The sequence below is a fragment of the Notolabrus celidotus genome, chromosome 19, assembly GCF_009762535.1.
Source record: "Notolabrus celidotus isolate fNotCel1 chromosome 19, fNotCel1.pri, whole genome shotgun sequence".
In the NCBI taxonomy this organism is placed as follows: domain Eukaryota; kingdom Metazoa; phylum Chordata; class Actinopteri; order Labriformes; family Labridae; genus Notolabrus; species Notolabrus celidotus.
In genome coordinates this window covers 2,218,944-2,231,784 of record NC_048290.1, presented here as the reverse complement: position 1 = coordinate 2,231,784, position 12,841 = coordinate 2,218,944, and the positions used below count along the sequence as shown (strand labels likewise).

The 12,841-nt window shown below is 42.2% G+C and overlaps 1 protein-coding gene across 1 annotated transcript in view; it reads right to left on the bottom strand.

Moving 5' to 3' along the window:
* The window catches only part of LOC117831070 (membrane-associated phosphatidylinositol transfer protein 2-like), a 74,742-nt gene that overhangs the window by 40,905 nt on the left and 20,996 nt on the right, over positions 1-12,841 (bottom strand). The window lies entirely within an intron of this gene.

Genomic DNA, 12,841 nt, shown 5'->3' with positions numbered 1-12,841 from the left:
GTGCAGAAGTTAAAAAACATGCAGTTCCTCAAATGTCCACTAGGTGCTGGCTCCAAAAGCTAACGAATACCTATTAGGCTTCATATTAAAATGCCAATCAAGTTTTAATCAGTTATAACCGTCTTTTAGCTCTGTTTTGTTCTCCACCACCTCCTAAATGAAGTTTGTGGCTCTAAAGCTTCTGAATGCTCCAACATTTGAACCACCAGCTTTTCTCTTACAAGCAGCAACCTCCACTTTTGAGAAATGAAGCCAATGTAGAAGTAAAAAAAAAAATGCAGTTCATATAACGTCCACTAGGGGCGGGCTCCAAAAGCTAATGAATCCCCATTAGGCTCCATATTAAAATGCTAACTTTAACAGCTGAAATAAACCTGGTTAAAAAACATGATATTGGTCTCTATGGCTCGTTTCTTTACTCACACTCAAACACCACAGGCGATGGATTCTATAAAACTCAGCTGTCTTAGCTATAATTAGCCTTTTGCTAAAAGGTCAGACTTCATGATTGTAGCCTGATCCTGCAGACGAAGGGTTTCGGGACCCGTCGGCCCTGAAAATTGATTGTGTGTCATCGTGAATGACAATCAAGGCCACGTCTAGGACGCCTCCAAGGACATTTGTGATTCGACCACTGAGCTGAACCAGCGCTACGTCCTGCTGTATCATCTGTTCTGTCCCTGAGTCCTTCAAATCGGCTTCTGGCATGAAAAACTACAAAAAAGAACAGTCTTGTTAGCTTTTGTGGGTCATGAAAAGGCATCCATATTAACTTCAGTCTGTTTTATGACCAGTTAAAAACTCCTCATTGGAGCTTTAAATGCTCAAATAACTATTTCAAGGCAGCAAGTCACCTCATCACTTCTCCAAAGGAGGTAATGCTTCCTCCAGGATTGTTGCAGGATTTCAGAAACACTACAGGCCTCAGTTTGAATGAATCTTGGTGTAAAGCAAAACCCAAAGGAGGGCATGTCTTTATCTAACTCATGAAGAAGAACTCGTGCACAGATATTAAGGTTTCACTCAGAGGTCTGCCCTCTCACATCCCCCCTGCTGTATGGTCAATGCAACAAAAAACATCCCATAATTCGTTTTCTGCACCATGAGAAGTTGAGTTTTGATACTTGGTGCTCATGTTGGCAGACACACCTCCGTCTTTTTAAGCTGAGTCAGATGTGAAGTGCATTAATGAGCTTACAAGCTACTTGTTGTCGTAGTATTTAGTCCCTGAATCCCTCCTCCGCCTGATCCTACGAGCACCGTGACCCAAAAACAAAACAGAAGTAGAGGTCACAATTCAAACGCTCAACACTCCCCTCCTTTAACTCCAACATTAACCCCCGGTTTTACAAACAGCAGGGACAGAGCGTGAAGACGAGGAGGTCACATGACGAAGGCTACTTAATCTGAGACGGATTAAGACGGCTGTAAATCTGACGCTGCGACCACATGAAGGAGGAGTTGGAGGTGTGTGTGTGGGTGTGTGTGTGTGTGTCCAGATTGCGTCACACAGTCTGTCCATCTGTGTGTGATTAGCCTGTGCTTGTTTGCTGCAGCAGATGAACCGTAGAGGTCAGGAGGAACAGTGACAGTGAACGCAGCACGGACAATCTTCAATCCAAGATTTTTGAAACTCGTGATATTTGAAAATGTAGCAACTTAAAGCTCCTGTGAGGAGTTTTAACAGGTTATTTATTAAATACTTGATTCTGATTGGTCGAAACCCCATAATGACAGTGACAACCTGATCACACACATCAAATCAAACCACAGAGAGCAGTCCGGCACATTTCACCTCCGCCTGTTGACACTGTGGCAAAAACCTTCATATACCGTCACAGGCTTGGGATCAGTGATACTCTATCTGCATCAAGCGGCAACCTCCGGTCTTAAAAATATGAAGCCCATGCGGAAGTGCTATAAACTGCTGTTCCTCGAGCATCCACCAGAGGCTGGCTGCAGAAACACAGGAAACCACATACACACCAATTCAAAGAAGACGATCTTTACAGCAGAAATAAACATGTTTACAGCCTGGTTCAGAAACCAGTTTAAGTCTGAAGAGCTCATTTCTCTCTCGGCACACACTGTACGGGGGTGAATGTTTTTATAACTCAGGATTTTTTAAAGGTATTAAACTGACGAGTTTTGCCCAAATAAGGGCATAGCTCATTTGATACAGGCAGGAACCATAGACTGTATAAATAATGGACGTAGTATCCGTGACGTCACCCATCTGTTTCTGAAACGCTGTTTTCAGGTCAATTGTCGGCGGCGGCCATATTGCTGCTGTCGAGCGATTGTGATGTAAAGAGGCGGGGTTTGAGCCTCCTAGCCAACAGCTACAGTGTTCCCGCCTGTCAATCAAGTCAGCTGTGCCTCACCCCTCTGCTCTGGGTGGTTTGGCTCCACCACTTGCAGACTGGACCCAGACTGTCCTCATGTTAGGCAGAAAAACCCTAGTTAAAGAATGGAAGGCCTCCTCAGCACCAGTTTTATCTTCATGGTACACCTCTCTTGGTCAGCTTGCTGCCCTGGAAAGATTATCATACAGACTTCTAGATAGGGTGGAGGAGTACAACTTGAAGTGGGGGCATTATCACTCATTTTTATTGTCTGACTGAAGACGTTTCCAACTCAGAAGACAGGAGAATGATTTCCGTTAAACTACTTTAATGATGTAAGAAATTGTGGGTATACTGTGGTAGAACTCAATGAGAAGCGATGTTATTTTTTTAAGCTGTCTGTGCATCCCTTTTTTTTTATTTTATTTTATTTTTATTTATTTTTTTTGTGTGTGTATGTATTGGTTGTTGTTATGATTATTATTTGTATATGTGTGTATGTAATTTTATTGTTTTGTTTTTTAAGTTCTAGGTGGCCCTTGCCGTTCAGGGTGCCCCTGCTTGTTTGTGCTTGTTTACTGTGAAAATAACAATAAACTATGAATCATAAAAAAAAAAAGTCAGCTGTGCCTCTCATTGGAAGACTCATAATCTTAAAATCATCGAAGTTGCCCCGTTATGAAAAAAATTTGCCCCCCGTACAGTGTGTGCCGATCAAGAAATGAGCTATCCTGACTACACTCGTCTTTTGAACCAGGATGTAAACATGTTTATTTCTGCTGTAAAGATCGGCTTTTTTGGAATGGGTGTGTATGTGGTTTTCGGTACTTCCGGAGCCAGCCTCAAGTGGACCTTCGATGAACTGCAGTTTTTAGCACATGGTGATGATATCAAAATTTCAGGAGCAGGGCCACACCTCAACCGCGCCTCTTCCGTTTTCCCATAAATTCAAACCTGACCATTTCCATTTTTCTCGCTCTCGTTTCCACATCCCTCTCTCCCTTCCCTTTCTCCTTCTGATCCTCTCCTCCTTATCCATAGGGCCTGAGGGGGTTCGTCGTGCCCGATTGCTACGGCGGATCCCCTACGAAGCTTCCCCAAAGTGACTAAGAGTTCAATATCGATCAATACAATAATCCATAATCAATAAACTATCTTTCAAATCTCATTCTGTTGTTGGTGTGGTCCTTGCTAGTGAATTCCGCATTGGACTCATATTTTTAGACCAGAGGTTGCCGCTTGGAGGCTAAAGGCCCGCCTCTTTACCTCACACTAGCTCAGACGAAGTTAGGTTGAGTTTAGCATTTCCAATATGGCACCCGCTGACGATTGGCTTCAGAAACAGTTGGGTGACGTCAGGGTTACTACATCCATTTATTATACAGGATATGGTCTGCAGGCTGCAAGACGTTCCATTATAAAATACGTGGGGAAGTAGCCTTACTCATGTAAGTATCAGTATCATGGTAACAGTCAGTCAAAGAAGACAAGTTGTGCTGGGTGATAAATGTCTGTCTTCATGCATCAAACATTCTTTGCATCATAGTTTCTGCAAATCTTCAGCAACAGTAAGATGATCTATCTTGGAGGCTTCCTGCATCAAACACTCTCTGCAGTCTTTTCCTTTATTCCCATGATGCTCTTCATAAACAGCTACAGGTAATAAAACTGAATGAACAGTCAAATCCACGCTGCTCTCCAGAGGCTCTCACATTGGACCTTACTCACTGTTCTTCTGAGGCGGTTTGAGATCTGACACAGTTTGAGAAGAAAGACTGATGAAGAAACCCTCCACTGACAAACAAACAGCTAAATATAGAGCCGCTGCCGGAGTCCTCGCTCAGCGCAGCGTGAGACAGAGACAGATGAAAACTGACACACTTACAGACAGAGGCAGACAGACGGATGAAGCCATGCATGAAAAATGAGTCCTGTGGGTTTTTTTATTTTGTCCTCCGTCAGCTGAGTGAGTCAGCACATCAGCTGCAGCCTGCAGTGAATATCAGAAATAACCTGAATGAGCATAAGAGGATGACGCGCTCACTCAGAGAGGACTTTCCTCGAGCTCATTACGCAAAGACTGTGGAATAAATCTGTTATTACATCAGTTCAAACTAAATTTATGAGTTGATTTCACAAAACAAGACGTCCCCTCAGACTCTGATGAACCCTTCTTTTCTTTAAAGGTGACATATCACGCTTTTTTCATCAATATATATTGGTCTAAGAGGTCCCCAAAACATGTCTTTAAAGTTTATGCTCAAAAAAACACTTTGAAATCAGATTTTGTTCTGCCTGAAAAGCCCTCTTCTTCAGTCCTCCACAGAACAGTCTGTTTTCTCTCTGACCACGCCCCCTCAGGAAGTGGATGTGGCCTCGGCTCTCCAGCACGTTGATCTAATGTTTACATGTTGGCTGAATATACACGGCTGCTCACAGACCCGCGTTACTTTAACCCTCTGAATCTGATCCTGACGGAGAGGCGCCTGCAGCAGGACCTTTCTGAACCATTGGTCACAGATTTAGTGTTTCTTGTTGTTTTATTTGTCAGTATGTCGACGTGTGTCTTGGTACACAGCTACCAACATGTAGCTATGTGGCTATGCTAACTAGCGCTAGCACTTATCCATGGTAAATAAAAATCCTCCACTAGATCTTCAAATCTGCAGACGTGGGGAGTAAAACCGACCTCTGCCAGAAAGGCAGCAGGACCTTTCTGAAGGATTGGTCACAGATTTAGTGTTTCTTGTTGTTTTATTTGTCAGTATGTCAACGTGTGTCTTGGTACACAGCTACAGCTACAAACATGTAGCTATGTGGCTATGCTAACTAGCGCTAGCACTTTTCCATGAAAAACAAAAATCATCCACTAGATCTTCAAATCTGCAGACGTGGGGAGTAAAACCGACCTTTGTGTTTATTAAGACAGCCTACAACTAGCATGCCTCCCTCCTAAGCTCCTTGTTAGCACACATGTGTGCAGGGAATGAAAAACGGAGGAGGGGTTGAGTTGTATTTTATACAGTCTATGGGCTGAACAAGCTCCGAGCTCTGACTTCCTGTTACAGACCGGATGGCGTTGTGACGTATGAAAAACACTGAAAACTGAAACGGCTCGTTTCAGCACACATTTACAGAAAGGTGGAGAAATCAGAACAGGGGCAGAATGGATTCTTTTCATTCTCGGGGGGTTCGTAGACAGGGACACATATTTCAGGTAGAGAACCATTAAAAAGTCCATTTTGCATGATATGTCACCTTTAATGTTTTTTAATCATCAGAAATATGATAATTAATATGTTTATTCTTCATACGTCACTCTGTGTATCTTCCATGAAGCTCGTGAGTATGTTGGTGTGAATTGCCGAGCAGTGACATAAGCCGGGTTCACTTCAGCCCTCTCTAATAAGCCGAGCACTCATCCCTGAGAGAGGGACATTAAATTTCTGGACTCTGAGCTGGCAGCCGACCACAAACTTCAATTACACTTTTCAGAGTAACACAAAGTACTTTATCACGAGGTGATGTAATGCGTTTCATCCCGACATCCTTCAGTATCTCTCTCTCTCTCTCAATACGGCTCCTCTCGCTCTCATTACTCCACTCCTAAATAAAGTTGTCTTGGGCTGACGGCCAATTTCACACAGAGCTACAAAATAAAAGCGCAGAGGAAATTAGCTTTAACTGCTTACCCCTGCTCACCTCCGTTCAATGTAATCCATTTAAATGATGAAGTTTGCACCTGGTATTATAGTGTTAGTGATAAAACATGAAGCCAGTCATAAAAAGGAACGCCGGCCTCAGAGGAAATCAACGACAGTGAGCGCCGTGAGCGTGATAGAGTGAGAGAGATGATGATATAAAAAGAAGACAAACAAGTCGTAAAAGAAGGGATGCAAACAAACAGAAGGAGAAGGATGATGTTGGAGGGTTCCCTTTGTTTCAAAGTAAATCTTTGTTTATATCTTGTCTATTATTCTCTTATTTTTTAACATTTTTAACAACAATGTAAAGCTATTTTTAAATATTTTTAATTTTATTTTTTAATTTTGTAAAGTTTCTTTCAATTTTATTCTTTTTTTAACCTTATATTTTCAGATGTTTTAATTTGAATAATTTTTGTTTTTAATAATAAAGATATTAATAATAATTTTATTTATACAGCACCATTACAAATGAACTAAACTCCAAAATAAATCAGGAAGAAGACAAAATAAACCTTTAGCAGACAGAATGAAGTGCAGAAAATTGTAACAATGCAAGAAAAAATACAACAAAAAATGTTAAAAAGGAATAAATGCAAATTAAAGAGAATAAAGTGATAAAACAAAAATTAATCTTTCTTAATGTAGAGGTAAAAAAGCACCAAAGGCCACCTCTGTGAAGCACTTTAATTAGCTCTACTACAAACTAAGAATTTGCACATTTCCTGTTCCACATACTGCCAAAAGTTATTCAGCAATCCTCCTCAAGTACAGCAATAAGACATCTTCTCACCCTGAGCATGACATCAGAGGAAAATGGCTTCCCCGTGAATATGTAGAAATGAGCTCACAGCCAAAAACCCCGTCCTGCTCCGCCTCCACAGAGGAAGTAAACGTCTCATCCTCTCCTGTAAGAGTCTGACCGGCTGCCAGCTGCCCTCCATCACAGTCCTGTGCCACGCAGACTGAGAGGCCTACGGGCTTAATCGCACCAAATTTGCCACCGAGGCAACCGACTCAGAGAAAACAGCTCTGCTCCATTAAGCGCAGCGCGGCCTGCCAGCAGCTCGCTTCCCAGAGGCCGCCGTTCTGCTCAGCCGACCTCCTGAAAAACGAACCTCGGCCCTACGATCCAGCCGTTCGCATTAAACTCAAAGTCTGTGAGCAGCGAAGAGACAGACAGAGAGTGTCTCAGCCTGAATGTCAAGAGCTGAGAGCACTTATCTCCGGAGCTGGCTATTCACACTCCTCTCTGCCCTTTGAAGGCTTCTCTTCAGCTACTACTGCTTTAAATTCAGCTTCTGCTGCAGAGATTCATCCCAGACTTCACATAAACTAGAACCAGACTGGTGTACCGGACTAAATACAACACCCTAAAACTGAATCCTGCAAATACTGTGTGTAGGAAATGTGAGTAAGGTAACGTAACTCTAATTCAAGCTCTGTTTTTGGTCTCCACCGGCTCCCAAAATAATTCTTTGTTGTGATAAATACCCACTGTTATCCTACAAGACCCAAATGGCTGCTGTTTGGTGAGCAGGACTAAATTCAGCACCCTTAAATCTTAAAGCTGCAGTAGGCATGTGTAAGTCATGTAAAAAAAAATATATCATGTCATATAGTCAACAACTTTTAGCTCTGTTTTTGGTCTCTACCAGCTCCAAAAGGGAATTCCTTGTTGAGGTAAATGCTCACTGTTTTCCCACCAGATCCAAATGACTGCTGTTTGGCGAGCAGGACTAAATTCAGCACCCTTAAATCTTAAAGCTGCAGTGGGCATGTGTAAGTCATGAAAACACATATCAACAGAATCAACATATTTTTAGCTCTGTTTTTGGTCTCCACCAGCTTCCAAATGGAATTCCTTGTGGTGGTAAATGCAAAGTTTTCCCACCAGATCCAATGAGTATTTAGTGTTTGTTAATGTAAACCAAAATAGTATACAGAACTACATTTTGCACCCTTAAATCCTCAAGCTACAGAAATTGTTTGTAAGTAATAAAAACAACAAATAATCAACATCTTTTTAGCTCTGTTTTTGGTCTCCACCAGCTCCCAAAGGAATTCCTTGTTGTGGTAAAAGCAAAGTTTTCCCACCAGACCCAAATAACTGCTGTTTTGTGCACAGGACTAAAGTCAGTAAACTTAAATCTTAAAAATGCATTTTTTGTAAGTCATGAAAACACATATAATCAACATCTTTTTGGCTCTGATTTTGGTCTCCACCAGCTCCAAAGGGAATTCCTTGTTGTAGTAAATAATCACTGTTTTCCCACCAGATCCAATGACTGCTGTTTGGTGTGCAGGACTAAATTCAGCACCCTTAGATCTTATAGTTGCAGTAAGTGTTTTTAAGTCCTGAAAACACATATAATTAACATCTTTATGGCTCTGTTTTTGGTCTCCACCAACTCCCAAAGGGAATTCCTTGTTGCTGTAAATTCTCAGATTTCCCACCAGATCCAATGACTGCTGTTTGGTGTTTGTTAATGTAAACCAAAAGGTACACAGAACTAATTTAGCACCCTTATATCTTAAGTCTGCAGAAAATGTTTGTAAGTCATAAAAAAACAAATAATCAACATCTTTTTGGCTCTGTTTTTGGTCTCCACCAGCTCCCAAAGGGAATTCCTTATGGTAAATTCTCACTGTTTTCCCACCGGACATAAATGAGTACTGTTTGGTGTGCAGGACTAAATTATCCACCTAATTCTTAAAGCTGCAGTAAGTATAAATCATGTCAAATTCATTATGCAAGTCTTATAATCAACATCTTTTTAGCTCCGTTTTTGGTCTCCACAAACTCCCAAAGGGAATTCCTTGTTGCCGTATATTCTCACTGTTTTCCAACCAGATCCAAATGACTGCTGTTTTGTGTTTGTTAAAATAAACTGGTGAAACCCTTATATCTTAAAGCTGCAGTAAGTCTTTATATTTAGTCTTTTTGGCTCTGTTTTTGGTCTCCACCAGCCTCTGAGAGTAAATATTTAGCTCTATAGTCTCACTCAGTCACATAAGATGTTTGTTTTTGAGCTGCTGTTAAATAAAAGCAGTGAAGTGAACAGCAGTTTGACACTGTGAGCCTGGATGCTGTCCTCGGACTCGTTTTATTTTCTGTGGTTGCCAACAAACGTGTTCTCTCGCTGCAGACGGAACAGATGCTGCTCTCTAAATGAAGATCTCTGACTCTGAGCTTTTCTCTGTACACCAGCTTGCCATCACATTCAGAACATTAGACACAAAAAGCCTTCATCCTGTTGCTCTCTCTTACATTCTTGTTTGTTCTCACCCTCCCATGCAGGAGCATTTCTCAATGATGTCACACTGAGACCGGTCTGTGTGAGGTTTTGCAGCCCTTGTTTAATGTGTGATGCTCATGTTTTATTCATTACAAGCAAAGCTACTTGAGATTCTTCTGAACATATTGTCTGAATGCGTTAACGACACATAGGAGGGATAGATATATATATATCTGGGAATGTATTCTGACAAGCAGAAGCCAATTGAAGAAGTCGATGCAGCGTGTCTGTTTCACGTCACAGTCGGCTGCAGCAGGATGCGTCTGATTCAGCGGGTGGAGGAGCTACACAGACCAGATCCCCGGACGGGATTTGTGTCTGTGCGTAATAATAGTGAGAGAAACAGAGAGATTAAAATAAAAACACTCCACATCTGGAGGAACATGTGAACGAGATGACGTCTGACACACAAACAGCCAGGAGAGAAACATGACCATCATCAGCTGTCTGCGTTTAAAGCTCCGGAAGTTTGTGGATGATTTAAAAGATGAGAGTCTCATTCAGCTTCCACAAAGTCCTGAGTGAAATCAAATGTTTAAAGCTGTTAATAAATTATGTTAAAGCTCTTAGACCATTTCTGAGGGCGGTTTGGGCGTGGCCGATCATGCTTTGGTTTACATCGATACATGTGACATGAATCTGAGGATGAAGAAGAAGCCTTGATATCTTCAGTCAGCACACTCATCGTCACACACTCAACCACTTTAAATCTTTAAAACAATAGGAGATCACACAATTAAGGACAGTTCAGACTCATTTTAAGAATCACAATCCTCTGAACACACACTAAGTCTGCAAGACCACACACTTAATATTTGTGGTGACGATTCCACAGACACGAGATCTCACAGAAACTTGCGTGATCAGACGTGACTTCAACTCTTGAATATGGGTAAATAATTCCACAAGCTGGTTTTATTTTTCAAAATATAACCTGACTCGATGCAGAGTTGTGTTTACTGTAAAAATACACAACATCCTGTTTGTGACGCCAACTAGTCGGCTCCTCTCATTGGTTATTGCGAGTATTCCGTCTGAGGCAGTCTGACCTGAGATCATGAATATCAAACATGTTTAATATTCATGACACCAGGTTGGGAAGCTCAGGAGCAGTAAAACAGTCATATTGGCGCCACATACTTGAGGATTATTTGGACAAATAATATGTTACGACAAGCCTTGAATTAGGCCACGCCCCCTCTGATCATTGGGAGTGCTGAATCAGGCCTAAACTCTTCTAGTGTGAGGCCAGCCTTAAACTGAGATGCTTGTTTGGTTGAGATCTAAGAATGAAGAGCTGCAGTCCAGATATAAAGTCCTCCAAAAACAGACAACCTTGGCCGTGATAACCGGTCACAAACTCGATAACTCAGAGTGTAAACTAGTGCTATACTAAAACATCAATATGGCATTGTATCGGCATGTATGTACGTCTTGCTAATACGTTTATGTTCAATGCACAGGTCATAGAACGCATGCTGGAGCAAATGACGATGGTAGTTTTGAAAGACTGGTCTCTCATGATGCAGTACAAATTGAAGCCTATAGATGGAGCCAAACCACGTGATGCAGAGCATGTCAAGAATCGAAAACAAGCGTGGATGAGAAACTAATAGAGCATTTCAGATTGAGTAGGATGTCTAGAAGGCTATTAGAGTTGATCTGATACAGATATGATATCAGTATCGGCCTTAGATACGGCCCAAATCAGGAATCGGGAATCCACGAATCCTTTCCCAAAAGACACCTCGTCTGGTTTGAGGTATTTGTTGTGTAACAATAACAAACAGTGTGGTGTGGCAGAGTTAAACAAAGCTATGTTTTTCCCAGTATCATGTAAACTTCTAATCAAACTAGCATCAAGTCTGGGTATCGTAATCAGTGTAAGGAGGTATAAACAGTACCAGAACATCTCTGAAGTCGGTTTGGATTTATTCTTTCAGTGGCTTTAAAGGCTTCAAAGTGTTAACAGGAAAAACGACCAAAAGATGAACTGATTCAAACGTTACTCAACCTCGTCTCTGTGCAAAAGCATCGCCTTGTATACAAATTCATTTCCACACTGTTCAGACGAAAAACTCCCCGAACATCCAAACCACCAGACGTGATTCTGTAGACTTCACTCTGAAATAAACTCACACATAAACCCCTCAGATTTCCTGTCACATGTTCGCTCTCTTTGCAGAGGAAAGGACCAAAGTCCCCGCCTCAAACAGAGACCACCTGCAGATCCTCCAACCTGACGCGTCTCTGCTTCTATCAGTCAAACAGACGAGCGTCCATGTTCGTGAGGAGGGAACACTTCAGACGTGTTGCAGCATTTTGAAAAGAAACTGAAGAACACACACCTCAGAGCAGAAACAGAGGGGCTGTCGCAGATCCAAGTCCCACAGAGACCAGCAGCCCAGCCATCCTTCCTCCCCATCATCCCTGCACCCGCTGCCGTCTCCCCTCACCCGGTCCTCCCCCCTTCATCGGGGGAAGGATCTCCGTCCGTCTTTAAATCCTCGCTGTGAAACCAGAGAGGCTGAAGATCCTTCTCCTCTTCCTCCCTCATCCACCTCTCTTCTGTTTTCACCCCTCTCTCTCTCTCTCTTTCTCTTCTTTTTTTTTTACTCCCCCCTGCTCTGTCTCCACCTCCTCCAGACTGAGGCAGCTCTGTTACCATGGAGACGCATGAGGCTGAGCCCTGATTGGTGGCTTTTGTTGTGATGCAGGAAGCTGCTGGTGCAGCCCAACAGATTGATGGCCTTTTTTTCAGCGCTGAGCCAGAACCAGCTCTCTGCTGGTTTAAAGATCGACGTGTGGCGAGGAAGTTTCACACAGACGTGAAGGAATTTGACTTAATTAAATATTTTAATTAACTCTTTAAAGGCTGAAACTCAAAACACAAAGAGCTGAAGATGACACGTCTTGGGATTAACACAAACTGAGAGTGTGTATCAGTCAGATCAGGGCTCACAGCATCATGAAAAACCTGAAAAAGTCTAAGAGTTTAAAAATAGCAATTTTAAAATGACTGGGTCCAGCCAAGAACCAGTCAATTTTGACATGGCTGTGTCTAATGCTTGATTCTGATTGGTCAAAATCCCCATAAACACTGTAATTGATTCTCAAAAGCAATAGAAAAACATTAATCCACATAAAGGAGAATAGAATGTTGTTGGTTGATCTACGCCAAATAGAACACTGATTCATTCTAGAACGCAAAAGCTAAACCAGGAAGAACCTGATCACACTTCATATCAAATCCCTCCACAGGAAGTAGTCCGCATTGGACTCATATTTTTATTTAAAGTTATATTTTTTGGGCTTTTTGCCTTTATTTGATAGGATAGTGAAGAGAGACAGGAAATGTGGGGAGCAGAGAGGGGGGAAGACATGCAGGAAATGGTCGACCAGCCGGGAATCGAACCGGCAACCCCTGCGACGAGGACTATAGCCTCTATATGTGGGGCGCTTAGACCACTAGGCCACCAGCACCCCGGACTCA